This window comes from Dasypus novemcinctus, chromosome 19, assembly GCF_030445035.2.
Source record: "Dasypus novemcinctus isolate mDasNov1 chromosome 19, mDasNov1.1.hap2, whole genome shotgun sequence".
NCBI classification, from domain to species: Eukaryota; Metazoa; Chordata; class Mammalia; order Cingulata; family Dasypodidae; genus Dasypus; species Dasypus novemcinctus.
In genome coordinates this window covers 18,009,639-18,031,755 of record NC_080691.1, presented here as the reverse complement: position 1 = coordinate 18,031,755, position 22,117 = coordinate 18,009,639, and the positions used below count along the sequence as shown (strand labels likewise).

The window sequence follows — 22,117 nt, the reverse complement described above, 5'->3', positions numbered from 1 at the left end:
GGGGGCGTGCAGCCCCTGCCCAGAGCTGCTTTGCCTTTGTCTGTAGGCCCCTGGGCTTGCACCAGCATCTCCTGAAGAAAGGGTTTCTGGGCCAAAAGGACCCCACTCCAGTCTGCCCGCCTCTTAGAAACGAGGGGACCCAGGCCTGGGGGTCCTGCCAGGATTTCATGGGGCAGAGCTGGCTCCCTCCTCCTGCCCTGGGAAGGGGAGGAGCAGGGGAACAGTAGCCCGGGAGGCCCCCGGGGCCCTCCGCTCCGCCCTGGCACTGCTGCAGTCACCCACAGTGCACGGAAGCCCATAAATCTCGGCCTGCAGGCCCGGAGCGCCAGGCTGGGGCGATGCCAAGGCACTGCGGCGCCGGGCGGCAGACCCGCAGGATGGGGACCTGGGGACAACGTGGAGGCTGGGGGGGAGGGGACGGAGAGGAGCGGGCAGCAGCCCGGGCACAGGGGAGTGGGATGCGCCCTGCGGGGCGGAGAGAACCCGAGAACCCGAGAGGGCTCCTGCCAGCTCCGGGACAGCCAGCAGGAGGCCGAGGGAGGGGATCTTGACACACCCAGGACCCCCGTTCCCTCGCCGTGGCTGCCCGCTCAGCAGCCTCACTGCTCGGGAAAAGCGGGGAGGCCACAGGCAAGGGAGGAAATTACACCCGAAAACCAGACCCCCCCCCAGGGGAGAGCAATGGCGGGAACTCATCACCCTCCTGGGGCTAGTCACTGCCGACGCCACCACCATCGCTGCGCTGGCCCCTGCCAACAGCGCAGCAGGCACAGGGCTGGGGCCTCAGAAATGCCACCGCAGGCTGAGGGGTGACAATGGGAAGACAAGCCCGGAGGGCACCCGGCACCTCCAGGCTGGCCTCAGCTCGGGGGCTCCCTGCTACCTCCCGGGGGGGCCCACGCTTGGGCAGCACCTCCCGCTCGGTCCTCCTAACGGTGCACCGCTCACCCGAGGCCCGGCATGCGGGCCTTCCAGGAGCCCGCCCCGTGGAGCGGGGAGGGGGGCGCTCCATCAGGGTGCAGGGGCCGGAGTTTCGCTCATCTCGGCCCCACTCAGGGGTGCCTGCCCTGAGCAGGCTCTGCGCCCAAACCCCTCTCACATCAGCCCAGGCGGTCCTCCCCTCCCCAGAAACCGAGGTGTTAGGTGAGCGGCCCAAGAGGTAGCAAGAGGCAGAGCCGGCATTGGCACCCCAACGGGCACTAACCCCTTGTTGTAGGGATGGCGATGTAATAATACGACAGGTAAGGCGCAGCCGCAGCAGGACCAGCCAGCAGTCCTCCCAGCAAGCGAGGCTGCAGGCGCCACCACAGAGACAGGGCGCTGCCCCACCCAGCAGTCAGGCTCTCTCTCCCAGTCCCTGCTCTTCTGGCTCATCCCTTCTCCCTGGTCTTCCGTCTTTTTTCCTCAAATTCCCACCCTCGGATCTCAACCACCTGCACCTACCTCTTCTGCTACAGTGGACCAATGTCCCTCACGTCCTGGACTCCAGACCCTCCAGTTCCATTCCAGAACCTTCTCCCACGGTTCTCTCCCCTCTCTGGCAGGGTCAGCTCTTGCCTTCCCGTCAGCCCTGCTCCAACTCCACAGCCCTCCCCTGGTGCCACCCCATTTCCCTTCTCCCCTCAATAGCAAAGTTTTCTGAGAGTCAGCGAGACGCGCCGTCCCCCTTTCTCACCTTCCGGTCTCTTCTCTACCTACTTGCTCCCACCACTCCACTGAACTTGCACTGGTCGCTGTCACCGGTGACCTGCGACAAATGAGTGGCCAATTCCAGTCTGTACCATACTGAGCCTTTCGTGACTCTGTGCACTTGGGAAACGTTCCCCGAGTAGCGGTTGCAGCTGCCTCCCTGTGCCCGGTGGGTGGGTCGCTGCAGGTAGGAGCAGCCCCTGGGTAGGATGGAGTTTCTGCCTGGACAAGGTGTCCTCTTTGCTCAGCTAACACGCCCACCCACACACCTCCACTCACAGCTGACTGTGTGCCAGATTCCAGCACCGAGGCTCCGAGCCAATCTGCTTGGAGGCCTATCAGCCACAAATTATGCCTTTTTTTTGTTTGTTTGTTCCTAAAAAATCAACTGGTTATTGTCCAGCCCACAAGTAGCCCTGCGGTGCTGACGTCAAGCCTAGAGGGACACAAATCCCCTGGATTTATAGCTGCATGACTTCAACTATGCACCATGTTGGAAACGGCAGAACTATCGAGACAGTAAAAAGACGGATGGTTGTCGGCGTTTGGGGGGGAGGGAGGGATTGAAAAAACTAAGTGAAGCACGGAGATTTCAGGACACTGGAACTATTCTGTGTGATACTGAGACGGTAGCTGGGTGACATAACGCACTTGTCAAAACCCGCGGAGGGAGCCAGGGTAGCTCAAGTGGCTGAGCACCGGCACACCACACACGAGGTCCCGGGTTCGATCCCCAGCCCCGGTACGTAAAACAACAACAACAGAAAAAAACCCCAAGGAACTGCACAATGCAAAGAAGGACGCTCAGCGCCAACTGGACTTGAGGGACTCGATGGCTCAATACTAGTGCGTCGGTTGTAAGGAATACTCCGCTCCAACGTTAAGAACCGCGGAAATGACGGCGGGGGGGTGCTGTACCTAGGGACTAACTGCTCCATCAGCCTGTAAATCCAGAACGGTACTAAAAAAAGCCTACCTCCTCCCGATCTGAAGCACAGGGGGTCACCACCCCAAAATCCTAAAGACTGAGGAATGAGCAAACATGGACCAAAGTAGACTTACTATTATCGTAGTCACGGCAGGACTTGCGACACCAACGTAAGTGGCTGCCAAAGGTTCTGAGGGGATGGAGGGGGAGGAAGGGTGGAGCAGAGGGCATTTCCAGGCCATGGGAATTGTTCTGCGTGACACTGCAGGGACGTGTGCAGACCATTATACATTGTGTCGAAGCCTATAAAATTATATGGTGCAGGGTAAACCATAATAGACATGGTTAGTACTAATGCTTCAACGTTCATCAACTTTAACACGTGCTACACTAATGTAAGATGTTATTAATAGGGGGAAATGTGAGGGGGGATATGGGAGCCCCCCCCATATGTTTTTTTTTAGGAGGCATCAGGGATTGAACCCGGGACCTCGTATGTGGGAAGCAGGCACTCAACCCTCAACCAGTGAGCTACGCCTTCCCCCCCCCATACTTTCGATGTAACTTTTCTGTAACCCAAACTTCTTTAAAATAAAGCTTATTATATGAAAAATGTCTATTAATTATTACAAAGAGGCAAACCCTCAGTTGGTGCTTGTGCAGCCAGTAAGTAGCCCTCCAGGCTGACTTCAAGTGACCCCCGCCTGCCCCCCCGCGCGCACCCTACTCATCGTCACAGGAAGACCCACCAGCCCACCACTCAGCACCCCTCGGCTCCTTCTGCGGCAGCTGCGGCTGAATGGGGTGCAGGCACCGCCGTTCCCAGGGGTCACCGTGGAGCATCCCACCCTGGGGCGCCAAGAAACTTCCCGCCACTCCCTGTGTTGCTTGAAATGGCATTTCTCAAACTTGCCAGATCATCATTGACAACTAGAGCCCTCCTGAAGGCCATGGAGAGGTCAGCCATGCAGGACACCGCCCCCCTCCCCGGCTCTTCACGTAAAGCATGAGGAGGGAGAGAACAGACAGTTCACCCAGTCCCGGCTCTGAGAAATTCCTCAGGAAGGAGGTGTTACCAAGGTGAGCACCACCTCCTTGAGGCCTGCCAGGGCTGCGTCAAGCCCTCCCCCTGAGCTGACACTTCCGGGAAACCAGAAACTTCCCGCTTAATCCTATGGTTTCTATTCCTCCCAATCATTTTACACACTTGGACCACGTAAAGAAATTGTGAGTTATTTAATCCTTGTGAGTACCTTAGGATTTAGATATATTACCCCATTTATTTATTTACTACTGAGATTTAATTCACCCTTTTAAAGTGTACAATTCAATGGTTTTTCGTATAGTCACAGAGTTGTGCAACCATTAGCACTACCTAATTCTAGAACACTTTCATCACTCCAAAACGACACCTCCTACACATTAGCAGTCACTCTCCATTCCCCTTTCCCAAGACCCTGGCCACCACTACCCGACTATGTCTCTATGCATTTGCATATTCTGGACATTTCCCATAAATGGAATCATTTAATATATGTCCTTTTGTGTCTGACTTCTTTCACTGAGCATCACAGTTCCAGGCTCATCCATGTTATAGCATGGATCAAAAGTTCATTCCTTTTTATGGCCGAGTACTATTCCACTGGATAGTACCCCCATTATTACAGTGGAGGAAACTCTGGCTCGCTGTCATTGCATTAAGTCTCTCTGGATCCCACAGTAAGTGGTGGACTTGGGTTTCTCTTACTGTGTGGCCTGGATAGAAACAGCTTAAAAATGGAACAATCACCTTCTAAATGTATATCAGTGTATATACCTCTAGCATTGATAACAGCACTTTATGATTCAGCTTCTACACTTGCTTTTTCTGAACAATTGAGCAAGGTGGAAAAGGCCAGTATGCTCCCATTTTTTGGAAGGCACCAAGGCTCCTAATTTTAAGTGGGGTGCTCAAGGACAGAGATGCTTATGGGTGGACTGACAGCAACTGCAGGGAAGCAGACTTGGCCCAATGGATAGGGTGTCCGCCTACCACATGTGAGGTCCACGGTTCAAACCCCGGGCCTCCTTGATCCGTGTGGAGCTGGCCCACGTGCAGGGAGGGCTGTGCCACATGGGGCTGTACCCCGCATAGGGGAGCCCCAGGTGCAAGGAGTGCACCCCATAAGGAGAGCTGCCCCACGTGAAAAAAGTGCAGCCTGCCCAGGAGAGGTGCCGCACTCACGGAGAACTGACACAACCAGATGACACAACAAGAAGAACTACAGATTCCTGTGCCGCTGATAAGGATAGAAGCAGTCACAGAAGAACACACAGTGAATGGACACAGAGAGCAGACAACTGGGGAGGGGGGAAGGGGAGACAAATAAATAGAAAATGAATCTTTAAAACAAAAACAACAACAACAACAAAAACAGCACCTGCATTCAAATCCGGACCACAATGTGAGCAAATGGAGCAACTGTAATTCTTTTTGACAAAGATGCATGATTATTTTAGCAATAATTTTTGTATCTTTTCTATTAAATTACTCTGTAGCAAGTGTAAATCTTGGAGCTGAGGGACTAATCCACTAAAAGCCCATCCAAGAGTGATTACTTGGTTTTATTTAATGTCTCCAACTGATCTTACAAATAAATGCCAATATTTCCTTAAAAATACAGATTCCTAGGTTCCAGCCCAAACCTACTGCATTGCCAAGGGAGGGGTCTAGACATACATATTTTTAACAAGTTCCCGGCGTGGCTTTTACGACTGAGAACGTTTGCTAGAGACTAAAGCCTAAACCCTAAAAACTGGTGTGGTAGTTTGAAATTATTCTTTGTGAATCCTCCCAAAAAAGAGAAAGATTGTGTTAGTAAACTGGTCTGTTCCTCTGGGTATGATACCCTTTGATTGTATGAAATTCAAAGGTTTGAAGTTTATTTAATAACATCAATTTAGGGCTTTGATTCAGCCGTGTCAGTAGGTTGTGACTCAGATCGAGTCCCCGCCCCCTTGGTGGGCTAATAAAAGGACACCCACTCAAGAAGACATATGGGAAGAGAGTTCCACAGTTGCCAGAGGACAGAACTTTGTCATGGGACAGAAACGAGAAGGTTCCAACAGCTAAAGCCCTGGGAAGAGGGATGAGCCATGGGCCTGAGTGTTTGCAGCCGAAGAGAACAGAGCAGCTGAGACGGCCTGAGAGACCTGGTAGAAACCGCCCGCCATCTTGCTTCAACACGCGGCGACTGACTTTGGTGAGAAACACCCTTGAGCTGGACTCTTTAGGGCCTTGTAACCATAAGCTTCTACCCCAAATAATACCCTTTATAAAAGCCAACAGATTTCTGGCACTTTGCATCAGCACCCCTTTGGCTGAACAATATACCTGGCAAATAAGGCCCTTTATGTTCTGATCTCAACACACCCTTCCAACCCCTCCCACATCAAGAAATCCTCCACTTGGGTCCCGCTGTACTCTCTGCATTCAGTAAACCTCCCACCGGCCTAGGGACTGTTTGGCCTGGGCCCCTGCCCCCCTCACCCTGTGTAGCTCCTTGCTCACCACACTCCATGTGCGTGCCCTCCTCTCTTGGAATACTCCAAGCTCTTTCCTACTTGCAGACTTCTGCCCTGCCAGTTAAATGCCTGTCCTCCAGGCCGTGGCGTGGCTGGCTCCTTGTTCAAATGTCCTGTCCTTGTTCAGCTGTAAAAAGGAACGAAGTGCTGATACACGCTATGACCTGGCTGAGCATTGAGAACACGATGCTGATTTGAGAGCAGCCGGCACAAAAGGACGGATAACGCCTGGTTCCGGGCGTACGAAACATCTAGAACAGGTGACTCCGGAGGGACAGAGATTACAGGTTACCAGGGGAGAGGGGACAAGGGGAGTGACTGCTGAAGGGGCGGAGTGTCTGTCTTGGTAATCGATGGTGGCGATGGTAGCACATTATAAATAGGAGCAATGCCACTGAACTACACACTTCCAATGGCAAGTGCTACATATATATTTATATAACCACAATTAAGTTAAATAAAAAAAAAAGAAACAAGAGATTTTAAACACGCCGTGTCCTCCAGGTCCCCTCCCCGTCGGTCCTGTCTCCAGGCTTTCTTTCATCCCTGCGCCCCCAGCTCTGAAAGGGCGTTTCCCCCGAGGCCACCTCCTTTGGCCTGGCGGGGGCTCCCGAGGGCAGGGCGCTTGTCCGCCTTGCTCCTTGCTGTCCTCCCAGCAGCTGAAGAGGGACTGGCTGCATGGAGACACTGATCAGTCCGGGTCGTCTTTTTGTCCCCAGCAGGCCCCTGGCCCTTAGCAGGCACTCAAAAAGGCTTGCTTGGCCCTTGTTCACGAAATCCTCTGCAGGTGCGCCTGCTGCCGAGCAGCCAAAGAGCCGTGACAGACTGCTCCGTTGGCTGCTCCTCAGCAACGACGGGCTTCTCCCAGGATGGCGCACCTCCCCGCCGGGCCCCGGGATAACAGCCCCGCTTCCGGACGGCGCGGGGACTCGCTTTTCAGGGGGCCAGGCTCTCCTTGCCCGAGCTGTGGGAGCAGGAGGCCCAGGCTGGCAGGGAAGGGCCTGGCGGGATGGGCGGCAAGGGGCTGGGGGGCTGTCCCGGGCCACCTCGGCCCCCTCCATTGGGGTGGGTTTGGAAGAGAGGAGCACGGCCCTGGTGGGTGACGGCCATGCCCAGCAGCCCCAAGGATCTTCGAGGAACTCCCGCCCCCTCTGAGATGCCGTGCAATGCGTTACAGTTTACAAAACATTCTGCAGCTACAGCCTCCCTTGAAACTCGGTGCTTGGAGGCAGTTGGGTCAGGAGGAGAGGAAAGCCCAGATAGGCTGAGTCACTGGAGAAGGCCACACAGCGAGGAGTTGGCAGGGCGGATCTAGAACCTAGGCTTCCTGCGCGCACCCCGGGGGAAGCAAGGGCCACAGGCATCGCAGGACACCCACGCTCAAGTGCAAAGAGTCAGCTCGGAGGGAGCAGCCAGGAAGATCAGATTAAAGGGCCGCACTGTCTTAGAGGACACCAAAAGGCCCAGCCAGTGTCCAGGGGGAGGTGGGGACAGATGGAGGTATGCACCGGTGTGCACGCACACGCACGCATGTGTGCAACGTGCACAGGCCTTCCTCCATTCCACTGTAGGAGCCGGTGGCACGGCCCTTACAGCAGACCTCCCGGGGCTGCTGGAGAACACAACATGCCTGGAAAGTTGCCCAGGTAACTGGCTCTTCTTTACAGAGCTATTAGCTTCCCTTCACAGCCCCATAAAATCCTCCCAGGGATGCTGGATGCCGTTCCCCTCCAGGGAAGGAGGTGGGAGAAAAAAGCCACCAGTCAACCTCTGAAAGCCCTGTGAGCACAGACCTTGGGGGAAGAGAAGGTATCAGAGGGAGTTTCTTTGCTGGCTGCCCAGTTCAGCTGCCCAGGCTGTACACTGTCCAACTCCAAGTGGCAAGGCACGCCCTTGAGTTGGGCAGTGTGGGGAAAAAGTGCTGCCTGCTTGGGGGTAAGGTCTTCAATATTATTCTCAAGACCCACTCCCACCACCCCCAACACCTGGTCCTAGCTAATGGACCCTCAGCTCTGTCAGGAGCTGTCCTTTGGTAACCCTTGAAACAGAACTGGTCAAGGCCAGGAGGAGTCAGTGAAACACGTTGAGATCCTGAGTCACCCTTTGATCTGGTCTGGAATCTCACTCAGTGAGGACCAAGAGAAGTATCGGTATCTTTTATAAGATGAATCCCATTTATACCTACAATATCCTTTCCCTCTCTCTCCGAAAGACTCTCCACTTCTGCCCTTGTCTTTCATCAGTTCTGAAAAATCCTCAGTGATGATCTCTTCAAATGTGGCCTTTTGCTTATTTCTCTCTTTTCTTTCTGGGACTCTAATTAGATGAATGTTAGATTTTCACCTTCTCCATGTCTCTTATCCTCTCTACAACTTTCTTTTCTTTCCAGGGCTGTATTTCTGCAATTCTTCTCATCTACTTTCCAATTACTAATTCTTTCTTCAGCTATGTCTACTCTCCTATTAAAGTTCTGTTTGGTTCTTTTTCAAATTGGTTTGGTCATTCTTTACAGCTTTTTATTCCCTGCCGATATTTTTTATTTTGCCTTTTTAAAAAATTTAAAGGGGAACAGGGCGTAGCTCAAGCAGTTGAATGTCTGCTTCCCATGTACGAGGTCCCAGGTTCAATCTCCAGTAATTCCTAAAAACACAAAAAAAATGAAGGAAAAAAAACACAAAAAACAACTCTCCCTGGAGAATGGATGTACCTCAGTGGTTGAGCACCTGCTTCCCACACACAAGGTCTTGGGTTTGATCCCTCATACCTCCTAAAAGTTTTTTAAAAATGCTTCAAGCATAGTTATTTTATTGCCTATACCTAAATACTGCAGTATCTGAAGTCCTGAGAGTCTGTTTCTCCTACAAATTGTGTTGATTCTGGTTCCTGGTACCTTAGCTCCTTTTGTGCTCAGTCTTGACTGTGGACTGCTCATTTTCTGTGGAACTTTGCAGAAATTCTTTGAGACTTAAAATAAGAGTTAGTTTTTCCAGAGAAAATGTAGTTGCTTCACCAAATGCTTTGCATTACTCCCCCTCTGAGATCACTCAATTTTCAGTTCAAGGTTGTTTCCAACCCCCCAGGTAGTATGCACTTGCTCTCTTGTTCAACCCTCTTCTTCCTCAAGGATAGGTAGTGGAGTGCATTCTTCCCAACACACTGTACTCTCTCTGAGCCTCAGCATCTCCACGTGAGCAGCTTGGACCTAATGGTCTTGAAGTTTGCTCTCAGCCTGACCTGACTTTGACATTTTTGTTCTATCCACTACACCACACTGCCTTCCTTCAATCACTCCAACCACAGCAAACTGTCAATAAAGGGCACCTGGCCCGCTGCAGCCTTGCCTGTGAAATACTCAGGAGAGTCTTCGGAAAGGACAGCATAACTGAGCTCACCATACGCCTCCAGCAGCAGTCACGTTCATCCATTTGCTATTCTAGGATGAGAACAATCTTAATTTTGAATAGCTGAACTACTGAAGAAAAAACACCACCAAAAACAGCCAATATAGTAAATTACATTAATAGATTTTCTAATATTGAACCTTCCTTCCATTCTTGGTATAGAGCCTAGGATTTGGTTATGTTGCATTATTCTTTCAATATTCAGCTGAATTAAATTTGCTAATATTTAATTTTTTTGCATGTTCAAAAGTGAGACCTGGTCTATCTTTCATTCTATTCTTCCATTTCTGCCCGCCCCCCAACAGTGTAGGTCACCCCAGAACCCCTTCCTACCCCTTGCATGGCACACCTGGGCTAGAAACACACCAAGAACCCTCACCACTCCTGGGTACGATCTTGTTTCTCTTTTCATTCCGATCCCATTTCACTCATCTTGCAGGAATTCCTCAGGTTCTGGTCCACTGAAGGCATCTTTTTGTCTGCATGAACACGGACTTTCAATACTATTTGTTCTATTAGTTTTAAGGATTTGGAGGAGGCGGCGAAGACTGGAGCACGCCGCGTTCTCCAACCTTGATCTGATCCTTGCTTAAACTTCCCCAGGATTTTTTTTTTTTAAAACTTGGGGCCAAAAAGAGCCTGGGTCAGTTGTCCCTCACGGGTGCACAGGGCAGGGGAGCTGTCAGCACCCCTTCCTTCTCCACGGCTCCATGGAGCCGGCCTGGGAGGATGGCAGAGTGGGCATGAGCCCTGCAGGCCTGTGGGGCCGCTGGGCCACGAGCATTCCAATCAGGTCCCTCTCCTGCCTGAGCAAGCTCAGATTAGGTTTCTGGTACGAGCCAAAATGCCCTGACTAATAGCAGGATGACACATCTTGTTCTGACTTTCTGCCTCTTATTTACTTGCTGAGTAAACCTTTTTCTCACAAAGGCCACAGAGACAAATTTCACTCGACCCCAAGGCCATAAAAATGATTGAAATTTCTAAGTCAGTTAAGGCGGATTTTTTTTTTCTTCTTATAGTCTTTCTGAAATCCTCAGTCTACCCTCTGACTTCATGTAAGGCAAGGGGGGGCTGACCTAGTCGGGGAGTAAGACCCTCCGGCCAGGTGTGGAGCAGGGGCAAGGGTCCAGGGCTCCGTGCTGCCACCCCTGCCACACCCTTTCATCAGGGGGAGAGTCTTTCTACAAAATGGGGGTCCGTGCCAGGTGGGGACTTCAGGTGACTCTGGAGGGCTGCTCTGGGCTTGGCTCAGGCGGGGCCCACGTGCATGGGGCCTGAAAGCACCTGGAGGCCTCCCCAACCTGGCTGGGCCCGGCGTGCACCACGCTTAGCACCCACAGCACCCTGCGGCTCGGCGCTGAGCAGATACAATGCTCGGGCTAAAATAAAACCCTGCTCGGCAACATCTTGACGCAGCTTTGCAGGAACAGCAGGCTCCTGTGTACACACTGTCCTGCTCTGCACGTCTATTTGTAAATTAATCACACATTGGTAGACTCTGCTCAGACTCACATGTTTTTGGACCACTTTTGAAGGTAGGGCGGGCTGCGGGATTGTCTGTTCAACTTCAAAACCAGGACCACCTTTTCAACAGATGCCGGCAGCTGCACCAGATGGGCTGGGCGGGGATCCTCCTTCTTGCCAGACTACCTTAAGCTGCCCTCGTCTTCTCTCATCAGGGAGAAGCAGATGGGGCAGGGGGGGACAGCTGCAGGTGGCTACCCATGAGCACCAGCTACAAAAGTGTCAGCAATATACTAATGTGATGGGTTTAGGACACACATACACACACACACACACACCTTTTTAACTGAAAGCAAGATGAAAGGGAATGGAGAGGAGGTGAGGAGCAGCACCCCTTCGCCCCAGCCACCACCGTGGGATCTACCTGGGATGTCACCCCACCACACCTGTGCTCCCCAGTCCACCTGGCTCCCAGCTAGAAGCCCACACAGCCCCCAGCCCAGCCAGGCCTCCCTGAGTCAGCTCCGAGGGCCCCTGCAGACTGAGTCCCAGACCCTGGGCAGGCAGTCAGGGCGGGCGGTGGAGGGCCGTGTCCACAGGTCAGTGGGAAGAGCGTCGGCCTGAGCTCAGCTGCTTCCACGTACCCAGGACTCTGGCCGGAGTTCACCTGTCTGGGGAAGAGAGCTAGCACCTGAACCCGGCCAGCGCTCGTAGGCAGAGCTGTGTACATAAGTCGAAGAGTTGGACTGACAGCTCACGCTCCTGTTGCCTGGGAGACAAACTCCTTTTCTATTTGGAGGTGCTCCGAAGTGTTATGTGCTGGCAGCTCCCCGCGAAGGCTTCACCTGAGCGGACAGGCGTGGGCTGGGGCCAGCATGGCAGCTTGCCCTGGAGGGCGCCTTCCTTCTGTGGCCACTCCTGCCCACGCCAGGGAGCCAGGGCTCACGCAGCTGCCACCTTGCTCCCGACCCGAAGCCCAAAAGGACGGAAATGTTCTGCCCTCCTCTTCCAGCAAGTCCTTCTGGATTGAGCAGAGAAGGCTCATAGTGTTTCCACTCTCCCCGCCCTGACACTGGACGCTGTCCCTGACCTCTTCTAGGGGCCACGGGCGAGTGCTACTGTACACCAGGCCTTGGGAGCACTGGGGACCCCCCCCAGTTAGGGGGTCACATGCACGTGGCTGCTCCAACAGGGTTTCATCAAGAATGATGCCGACGGTCACGGAGGCTGGAAGAGACCTGGCTGCGATTTCCCTTTCAGAGCAGAGAGGTAAGCCCAGCAGTTCCTGGCTCACTGAGGGCCGCGCCTGGCCCTGAAAGGGGAACAAGCAGGCGAGGACTGGGGGTCAGACACCCACTGGCCACAGCCCCACCTTGGGGGGCAAGTCAGGGCGCTTGGCAGCCTCCGATCCCTGCTCATAAGGCGCGTGCGCCCCTTCCTAACAGCAGCGTGAAGAGAGCAGAGGAAGGAAGGCTCTGGGAGCACACGGCCCAGCTGCCTCTCCGTGCTCGGGGCATTTGCCAAGCGCCCTAGACACACCCCACCTGAGAGCCAGGCTGGGGGGCAGGCAGCGCCGGGCGCTTCTAGGGCTCTCCCAGCTGCCACAAGCAACGGGCCTGACCCTCACTGCAAGGCCACCTCCAAAGCTGGGCCTGGGGGGGGGGGGCCAGGCCAGTGGACCCTGGGGCCTGTCACAGCAGAGGGCTGCCTAATGACCGGATCTCCGGGCTCCCTGCGCTCCCACACCCACCGGAGCTGAAGCACCAGCCCCGGGAGGCCACGGATGAGCAGGAGGGAGCAAGATCAAAGCCATCTGGCTGGTCCTGAATTATTAACGGCAGCGGAGAAGCAGGTGAGGCAGTGAGCTGGCCAGGGGCGGGGGGCCCGGGACCCTCGGGCTGCACAGACCAGGTGCTCAGCGGACCTGCCTGAACTGGGCCTGGGGGCTCCCTGCCTTCAGCCTGGGTGGGCGGCTCCTCCCCTTGTGGTGTCCCAACCACACTGTCATTTCACGAGCTTTCACTCTTCAAAGTCTTTATGAGGCGACCTTCCTTTTTTTCTTCTGGGCATCTTGCAGAAGGGTAAACCAAGGCCGGGCAAGTTTAGGCAACGCAGGCCAAGTCCTGCAGCTGCTGGGCACCTCCGAGATCCACGGGAGGTTCCACGGTGCCAGTGGGAGCCCTCCCTGCCCCAGGCCTGGGATCTCACCCACAGCCTCTGTAACTGGTTCTCCCTGGGGGGTGCAATTAGCCTCCTGACGGGCCTCCGCTTCCTGCCTGGGCCCCAGAATCCTTTTTGAGCAGTCGGGCAGAGGGTGCCATCCCAATAAAGATGAATCCCTTCCAAGGTGCCCCAGCCAAGGCCCCACTCCACCCCACGGCCTCTCCGTGCCTTCCCCGCTCGCCGCCCCGGCTCTCCTAACCCCCTGGTGACCCCCTGAACCCACGCCGAGGGGGCTTTGCACCTCACAGCCCTGTGCTGAGGACCCTCAGGCAGCGCTCCTGCCTGGTGCCCCCATCCCCGGCACCTGGCGAGCCGTGGGAGCTCTGTCGGCCATTGTGTTAGCCGATTCACACGTGCTGTTCCTTCTGTCAAAAAAGCCTTTCCCTCATAATCTCCCTGGCAAACTCTCAAGTGCCAAATTGCCTTCAAGATTTTGCTCAAACAGGGAAACGGACTTTGGCCCAGTGGTTAGGGCGTCCGTCTACCATATGGGAGGTCCGCGGTTCAAACCCCGGGCCTCCTTGACCCGTGTGGAGCTGGCCATGCGCAGTGCTGATGCGCGCAAGGAGTGCCCTGCCACGCAGGGTGACCCCGCGTGGGGGAGCCCCACGCGCAAGGAGTGCGCCCGTGAGGAAAGCCGCCCAGCGTGAAAAGAAAGAGCAGCCTGCCCAGGAATGGCGCCGCCCACACTTCCCGTGCCGCTGACGACAACAGAAGCGGCCAAAGAAACAAGACGCAGCAAATAGACACCAAGAACAGACAACCAGGGGAGGGGGGGAAATTAAATAAATAAAAATAAAATTAAAAAAAAAAAAAAAAAGATTTTGCTCAAACAGCCCGGGCCTCAAAGCTCTCGAGACTACCGCAGGCACAGCCATGTGGAGTCTGTGGTAAAAACCTTCCCCCAGCCCTCTGTCCACAGAGGAATCCAAGGGCAGGACCCGCGTGTCCCTCAGAAAACACCCGCAAATACTGGGGGAAGACACAGCTTGGGGCAGGGGTCAGCCGGGAAAGGCAAGGGGAGGCCGCAGCAGGGAAAAGACCAACAGAGAGTGTTGCGGGGCAGGAGGCGTGGGCTGTTCCAAGCGGGAGGCGAGGAAAAGCGCCCGGTTCTGGGCCATTTCTGAGGCTCTTCCGGGGCACGGGGGTCCCCAAGGCAGTCTGCGTCTTGGTACAAGGTCTGCCAGACAGGCTGGAGGCTCAGAGGCTGCAGGAACCTGCCTGCGGACACAGGCTGGCTGCGGCGCTGTGGCTTCTGGGGCTGGTGTCCAGCCTTCAGCACCTAGGCCCTCCAGCGCCAGGCTGCAGGCTGTGAAGGCCGCCGCGCGTCTCCCACAGGCCAGGCTGTGCGTTTCTTCCAGAGCATCTATCCGAACTTCTCTCTTGGGCCGGGGGAGGCTGGAAATGAGAGGCAGACTGGACAAAGGACTGGCCTCAGGGCCATTTCTGGGCAGAGCAGGGGCAGAGTGGAAACTGGAGTCAGAACTCCAGGTATTCATTTTCCTCTGTATCCAGCAAATCCTCCCATCCCCATTCTTTATATCACCTGAAGCCCCGAGAACTTTGAGCACAAATTTCAGGTGAGTTTTCTACGTTGACTTTTGTTTTTTCACTGAAGATTTTCCCAGCGTGCTGTAGGAAAACCTTGAAGAATTCCCCATTAGACACAGAGAACACCTCGACTCCTACTCTGGCATTTAAGTTCTTGCACACGTTGGTGAGCCTGATAGCCACAAACCCATCGGGAGGCCTACGCAATCGTGCTGTCACCTTGGTCCCCACTCCACCCAAGAAGCTCAAGGCCCTCGACCTGCCGGGCCACAGCACCAGCTCCCTTGGCTGAGCGCTCGGCAGCGCCAGGAGCACGCACTGCTCGGTTGATAACGCACTTGGGCTCCACCCACATCTTGTGTGTCCCACGAAAATGTGACCCTTTGAGGAGCTCAGTCCCCTACATATCCTCCCAGGGCCTGACGCTCTCATGGAGCTGCCCACCTCCAGGGGACACCCTTCCCTTCCGCATAACACCATTCACATGATGGTTCATCCCGAATGAGTGGTGGGGTTGCCTGGGGGGGAGTGAGTACATATAAGCACGGTCAACCCTTTACCACAAATGAACACACGGCGTCACCCCCCCAAAAAAAAATACAGGCAGAAAATCCAACTGCGCCTCCAATTAGAAGTGAGCAAATGCAGAATCCAGACAGTACAAGGCCAAAGGGTAACACTGGGGTTGCTAGGTCAGAGTAGGAAATGCCCAGTAGGAGATAGAAAGTGAAACTTGGAGGATTCCAGAGCCCCTGGGCACAGGTGGGGTGCTCTTGGTAGGTGCCTTTCGCCACCTGGATTAGGGCAGGAGTCCTTGTACTAGGTTGACACAAATAGAATCACAGAACTCAGAAGCAGAAGAGGAACCTATAACCCACGTCTACCAACGTACAGATGGGAAATTTAAAAGACAAGGAGTTGATCTACCCATCTATTTATCCATCTAACCATCCATCCATCCATCATCCATCCATCCATCCATCCAGTCGTCTAACTGTCCATCTAACCATCTATCCACCAGCCAGCCAGTGAGCCAGCCCCTCCTTCCAGGGAGCCAGGGCAGAGCTGGGTCTGGAACCGAGTATCCCTGCCTCTCAGCCCAGAACTCTCCCTAACGAGCCACAGTTGCTCTCTTTAAGTCCATGTTGCTCTGAGAAACTCTCTATCCCCATAAGCATAGGCAGGAATACAAGTCCCTGCTAGTGGAATGCGGTACAGGGTAACGGCCTATCAGGAGGCCAGTACTGTGCCAGGCACCTGTCCTAAGGCCAGTACTCACCAACAGCTCTGTAAGGAGCTACCCCTGGGCCCGCTTTGCAGATGAAGAAACTCAAGCTCCAGAGATGTTTGCTGACTTGATCACAAACACAGGACAAGAGCAGTCAGAGTTCAACTCCACACTGACTGGACTGCAAAGAACATACTATTTCACTGCACTATAGCACTGAAGGTTGGGTACAACTTGGCGGACAGGGGTGGGCATTCCCGGTGGGCAAGGGACTGCGGCAGAACCAAGTGTGGCCACTTTGGTGAAGGGTGCAGGGGTCCACGATGGGGTATACAGGCGAGAACTTGTACACTGGGGGGCACGGAGCCAAGCGCAAGGGTGCTGCCAGAGGAAGCTTAGGGACTTCAGAGTCAGCCAGCACTCGTGGATCCAGGGAGAGCCTGAGGGTCCAGTAGGTTCCCCAAGAGAGGTTGGGAGATGGGGCTGGTCAAAGTTTTGCACTCTCCCTGTGTGCCTGTGGCTTCAGGGAGCACTGGAGGGGAGATCCAAGGGCTCGGGCAGCTCCGAGAGGCCTCGGCGGCCAGCAGTTGGGGAGCAGAAGGAGGAGGGTCCAGGGCTCTTTCCATAGGGACAACGTGAGGAGCAAGAGCCAGCGAGGCTGGTGGATGTGTCCCAGGGGAGGTCCCGCAGCAGCAAAGGGGCCCTGCTTCTCCCCTCCTCCCTGCAAGGACCCAAGGGAGGCAGCCTGGCTGGCACCTGTCTGCTCTCCCATGCAGCTGGGTCCCCCATGCTTCTCACTCTCACTCCAGTAGCTTTGGCTGCAGATTTAGGGGGACAAGCAGCCGTGTCCCCAGACTCCCTCCCAGGGAGGTGGCAGGATGGGGAGGGGAAAGTTCCAGCTACAGCGCTTGCCCTTCTCACCTCTCCATCCTTAGATGTGAGGCTTACAACTCAGAGCCTCAGTTTACCCTCTGTAAAGAGGGTGGTAATACACCCAGTGAGGGCTCAGGCAGAAGTGTGGAGAGCACCCCACGTTGTGCCTGATGTAAAAATGTGTTCCGCCCAGAGTGACAGGAACACAGTGGACACTGGCTAGAGGGCAGGTGGGGTCCTGGCGGGCTCGCAGGGTGGTGTAAGCTTTTTAGCCCTGGGAGTCCGAGGGGAGGGCCTGGGGTACTGGGGGCAGAGGATCTTTATAACTGGCACGAAAGCACAAAGCCACAGGACCTCTTAACACAAACTCTTGGGGACGGATGTATGTGAGGCTTCCAAGTGGCTTGTAGTTTAGGCAGGAAATACTGTATATTTCAGTGGTAACCCATAACCCAATACATTGAAATCCCTGCAGTGAAATATATGGATATATTTAGGCTAAAAACAGCCTCACTGGTTAACCACCACACCAGGGAACCAAGAGTGCCTACAACTGCAAGCAGGAGAATTGCATCCATCATCCATGTGGAATCTAAGCCCCCTCTCGATAAAGAGGGGGAATGGACATCACCATCCCAGGGTCCACAGGATGGAGGAAGAGTATGGATTAGAGTGGACTTACTGATATTCTACTATGGAACTATTGTGATTAGTGATGGAAGAAATTGTAGCATTGATGTGGAGAAAGTGGCCACGGTAGCGGCTGAGGGTAGGGAGAGGGGAGAAGAGATATGATGTGGGGGCATTTCAGGACTTGGAATTGTCCTGGGTGGTACTGCAGGGACAGATGCTGGACATTGTATGTCCTGCCATGGCCCACTGGGTGGACTGGGGGAGAGCGTAGACTACAATGTAGACCACTATCCATGGGGTGCAACAGTGCTCCAAAATGTATTCACCAAATGCAATGAATGTGCCACGATGATGAAAGAGGTTGTTAATGTGGGAGGAGTGGGGTAAGGGGGGCGGGGTATATGGGGACCCCATATTTTTTAATGTAACATTAAAAAAAAAATAGAAAAAACAAAAATTAAAAAAAACCCTCACTGGACCATAAATATTCTCACTTCAGTTATGGCTGAGTTTTGCCACCAAATGAGTTATGGGGAAAAAAAGTTTGGTTTTTAGAGCTTGTTGGATTTAAGCACTGAGAGGAATTAGGGGCGTGCCCATGCTTTAGCGAGTACAGTGTGAGACAGGGCATGCTGGTCTTGCTCATATCACAGCCACTGGGGTGCCCTGGGGGCGAGAGGCCCACCCCCAAGACCCATGAGATCCTTTGAGTCCAAGGAGATCAGCCACAAAGCAGCACACACAGCTGCATTCAGAGGCAGACGCAGCCCAGGACCCAGCTCCAGGGCTGGTGGGGAGGGGACCAGAGACGCTGACCGCAGCCACACGTGTCTCCAGGTGTGCACAGGACGGGAGGAGAAAGGGGCAGGAGGCGGGAAAGGGCTGGCTCAGGCGGGCGCTCTGTGCGAGGAGGGGCCGAGCGGGGGGGGCGGGAGGCTGGCGGCCTCTATGAGCCATCTATGAGCGGGGGGCCTCGCTTGGCACACCTCACCGGGCCGCGTTCCCTCGTCTGCACAGTCTGAGCGACACCAACCTGCCGGGGTGTTTGTGAGGGGTGAGAGTGGCCCGGGCTGGCCTGCAGCCACTGCCTAGGAAATGCTCACCGCCCGCTCCCAGAAGTGCTTAGGTGTATAACGGAACAGGGGGGTGATGCGGTGGGCCCTGCAGCCCCAGGAACGCCCCCATAGCTCTGTCCTAAAGCGGGGTTCCCATCGGAGTGCAGATGGAGCCCTCCTGCTGCTCTGGCTGCTGAGGGCAGCCCCCCGAGGCACTGGGCTCAGGGCAGGAGGGGAGAGCCTGGAGCAAGGCCAGGCTTACCTGAGGAGGGTAAGACTCTCCCCCAAATTCCCATCCACTCAGAGCCTCGGCATGTCCCCTGATTTGGAAACAGGGTCTCTGCAGACATGGGCAGTGGAGTGGAGCAAGGTGCTGTCGGAACGGAGCAGGCGAGTCCTAAACTCAACGCCTGGTGTCCTGGTAAGAAGGGGACACAGACACACGGGGTAGAAGGCCACGTGAGGTCAGAGGTGGGGACTGCAGGGACACACGGTCACTAGCCAAGACAGGCCAGGAGTCCCCAGAAGCGGGAGGAGGCAGGGGCGCCCTCCCCTTGTCGCCGCAGAGAGCGCGGCCTCCTGGTGCCTGGCTTGGCCTTCTGGCCTCAGAGCCAGGAGGACACGTTTGTGCTGCGCGGAGCTGGAGGCTTTGGGCCGGCAGCCCTGGGACACGGGGACAGTGGCCTGGAAGGTTACTTGTCCTTGAGCAAGAACCTTACGCTCTGAGCCTCAGTTAGTAACTTTTATAGAAGCTGGCCCAATGGAGCAAACTTGACAGAAGAGACTGGAGACGAGTACAAAGCAGGCCCAGCACACGGGCCCCGGAAGGGCAGCTGCCGACCCTGGCGGGGCGCGTTAGCCTCAGAGCTGAGCCCTCATGTGCACAGTGGTCACAGCTGCGCTGTTTCGCGACGATTCTGTGCCATCGCGCTCCTTTGCCCACTACAGAGCAGCCGTCTGGGCTTCTGCCCTCACGGCTAGGAGGCGCTTCCCCATGTCAACTGGAAAACCGGAGGCAAGCGAGGAAGGGGACTCGAGCAAGGTCACTGGGCCTGTGAGTGCGCGGCCACTTCCCGGCGTGGGCCGTGTGGCCTGGGCAGGGGACCGGGGGGCGGGTCCGCGGGGAAGAGCGAGGCGGAGGAGGGCGGGGGCGCAGGGCTGAGTCACCCGCCGGCCCAGCCCCCCGCGCAGTCTGGCCCCTCGCCTTGGCGGGGAGCCGGGGGCTATTTTGGGAAGCTCTGCACACAGCCCGCCACTTCCCTGCCAGGCTGCCTCGGTCAAAAACAAAACCAGCCCAGCAACAGCCCCGTGTCAACAGGGCGGGAGGCGAGGAGCTGCTCAACACCCTGGAACTGAGCAGCAGGCGTGGGGGGGTCGGGGGGAGGTGAAGGCACCCCCACCCTGTTAAAAAAAAAAAAGTCATTTGGAAACAAAACTGGTGGGAGGCGGCAAGAAATACTGGAATAGATCAGCTTTGGGATGGGACAGACCTAGGTTCAAATCCCAGCTCTGCCACTTAATGCGTCTTCATGCAAGGCATCCCGGGCCTCAGTTTACCTGTGTTGCAGGCTGGGTGGGATTAAGTGCGATAAAAGAGGGAGCCACGCAGCATGTGACCACGTGCTCCGCCTGCCCTCCTTCCTGGAGCAGACTCCCCAGCCCGGCCATCCTTCAGGGCCCTGCTCAAAAGCCACCTCTGCTGGGCAGCCCACCCACAACACCTGCCCTATCAGGTGCTGGCCACCCCCAGCAGCAGCTGGAAGCCCCTGGAAGGCAGAACGAGGCACTTCATGCCCACAATGAGCCCAGAGCGGCTGCCCAATCTGCCTGCTAAATAAAGCCAAGAGGCCACCCAGAAAGCTTTGTGGAGAGCAGCCAAGAAGCCAGAGGAGAGGGGTGAAGAGGCTTCCCCCAGCACCCAGGGCTCCCCTGCCGCCTGGGGTTGCTGCCAGGAAAGCAGAACTTAGCTCACCACCCACTGCCAGCCTCTCGGGGGCAGGAAGGGACTCATCTGGGTCCCAGGGACCGTGCACACTGCCTGCCCCAAACAGGAGCTCAGTCTGTTGACTGAACAACTGAGGTGCAGGGGTTGGCTCTGGGAAAGCGAACCCGAAGCGGGATAGCTGCGTATGGGGTGTTTGCGACAAGCCAGGCACCATGGAAGGAGCGTCACACGTCTTGCCCTGGGTTAGAATCTTCTCCACGAGAGAGGCAAGGGCTTGGAGAAAGGAAGCGACGCAACTACGACCACTTTGGTGCCATGCCTAGCCGGGGGCCAGCGGGGCTCCCAGGGGGCTGCGGCTCTCAGCATGCTGTGCCCTGGTCCTCCCGGACGAGAAAGCGCAGGGCTGGGGAGCAGAGGCGCCAAGGCGGCGTGGCTCGGAAAGGAAGGTGGTGTGGGGCAGGGCACGCAGGAACTGCCACCTCTGCCCTGGGGCCAGGAGCGAGGTCCAGGGGAGGCGGCTCTCAGCTTGTCTTGGGGAAGCTCGGACAGACCCCTGCCCTGACATTTCTCAGCAGGCTCTCGAAGGGCTGGGGGAGAGGGGGCTGATGTGGACGTTCAGGCTGCCCTGGGACCCAGCTGGGACTTCATCACCGACCCGGGGGGACTCTATTTGGCCTCTCCACACAGGACTTGGGGGGGACAGTCGTGGTGTGGGAAGGTGCGGAGAGAGACGGGTGGGGGTGCGGCCAGGGGTCATGCAGGCACTGGGGTGGGGGGAGAGCTCTGGACTCTTTCTGGCACTTTCTCTCTCAGGGACATCAGAGACTTCCAGAAGTCAGACACAGGATCCATCGTTTTACTGATGGAGACACTGGGGCAGTGACAGCTGAACTGGGCTCCGTTCTCTGGGCACCTCTGGCTGGGTGGGAGCCCAATAACTGTGTGGACAGCATTCGGGGGTTGATGGAACCACAGGCCTGGACACGGAGACAACCTGCCCCCAGTGCAGCCTCAGGGTGAAGTTCCATGGGGCGCCTGGCCGTGCCCCAAGAGGGTCAGGCACTGAGAGGCAGAGCTGGGCACAGGCTGGGGGCTCGGCTGGCCGCCCAAAAGCAGCAGCTTAAGCAGGGCCGTGAAGGATGCAGAGGTTCAGGGCAGGAGGGGGAAGGGGGGCGCACCAGGGCAGGGGAGGAGCCGGTGCTGACGCGCAAGGTGCCGGAAGGAGGCAGGAGGGAAGTGGTTAGAGCTTGCAGAGCGGCTGATGGTCCGGTCACTGCCGATCGAGTGGAAACGGGCGTTACCGGCGCTTGCCCAGCCCTGCACACCCACGAGTCAGCCAGGGTACGAGTGCTGGCCTGGCCGGGCGGAAGGTGCCCGGGGTGTGAGCGGACGCCCCGTCACCTCCCCTGGGGCCTTGGAGAAGGCTCTGGGCGTGTCTCCCTGAGGCTGTCAAGCTGGGTTCTGGTACCCAGAGACTCCCTGGGGACGGGGAGCTCCCTGCCACGTTCACCCTGCCAGAGGGGCTGCAGCAGCCCCTGGGACGGAAGGCTCACCACCCAG

At 56.0% G+C, this 22,117-nt stretch overlaps 1 protein-coding gene across 10 annotated transcripts in view; it reads right to left on the bottom strand.

Moving 5' to 3' along the window:
• Positions 1-22,117, bottom strand: part of PITPNM2 (phosphatidylinositol transfer protein membrane associated 2) — a 143,394-nt gene that overhangs the window by 55,565 nt on the left and 65,712 nt on the right. Inside the window, exon 1 of one of the 10 annotated variants that reach the window (XM_071209774.1) lies at positions 1,676-1,697. The exons of the other annotated variants lie outside the window; for them this stretch is intronic. The gene's annotated coding sequence lies outside the window, so the exon portion shown is untranslated. Of the gene's footprint in view, positions 1-1,675; positions 1,698-22,117 lie in introns of those variants that run through there. 10 annotated transcript variants of the gene reach the window in all.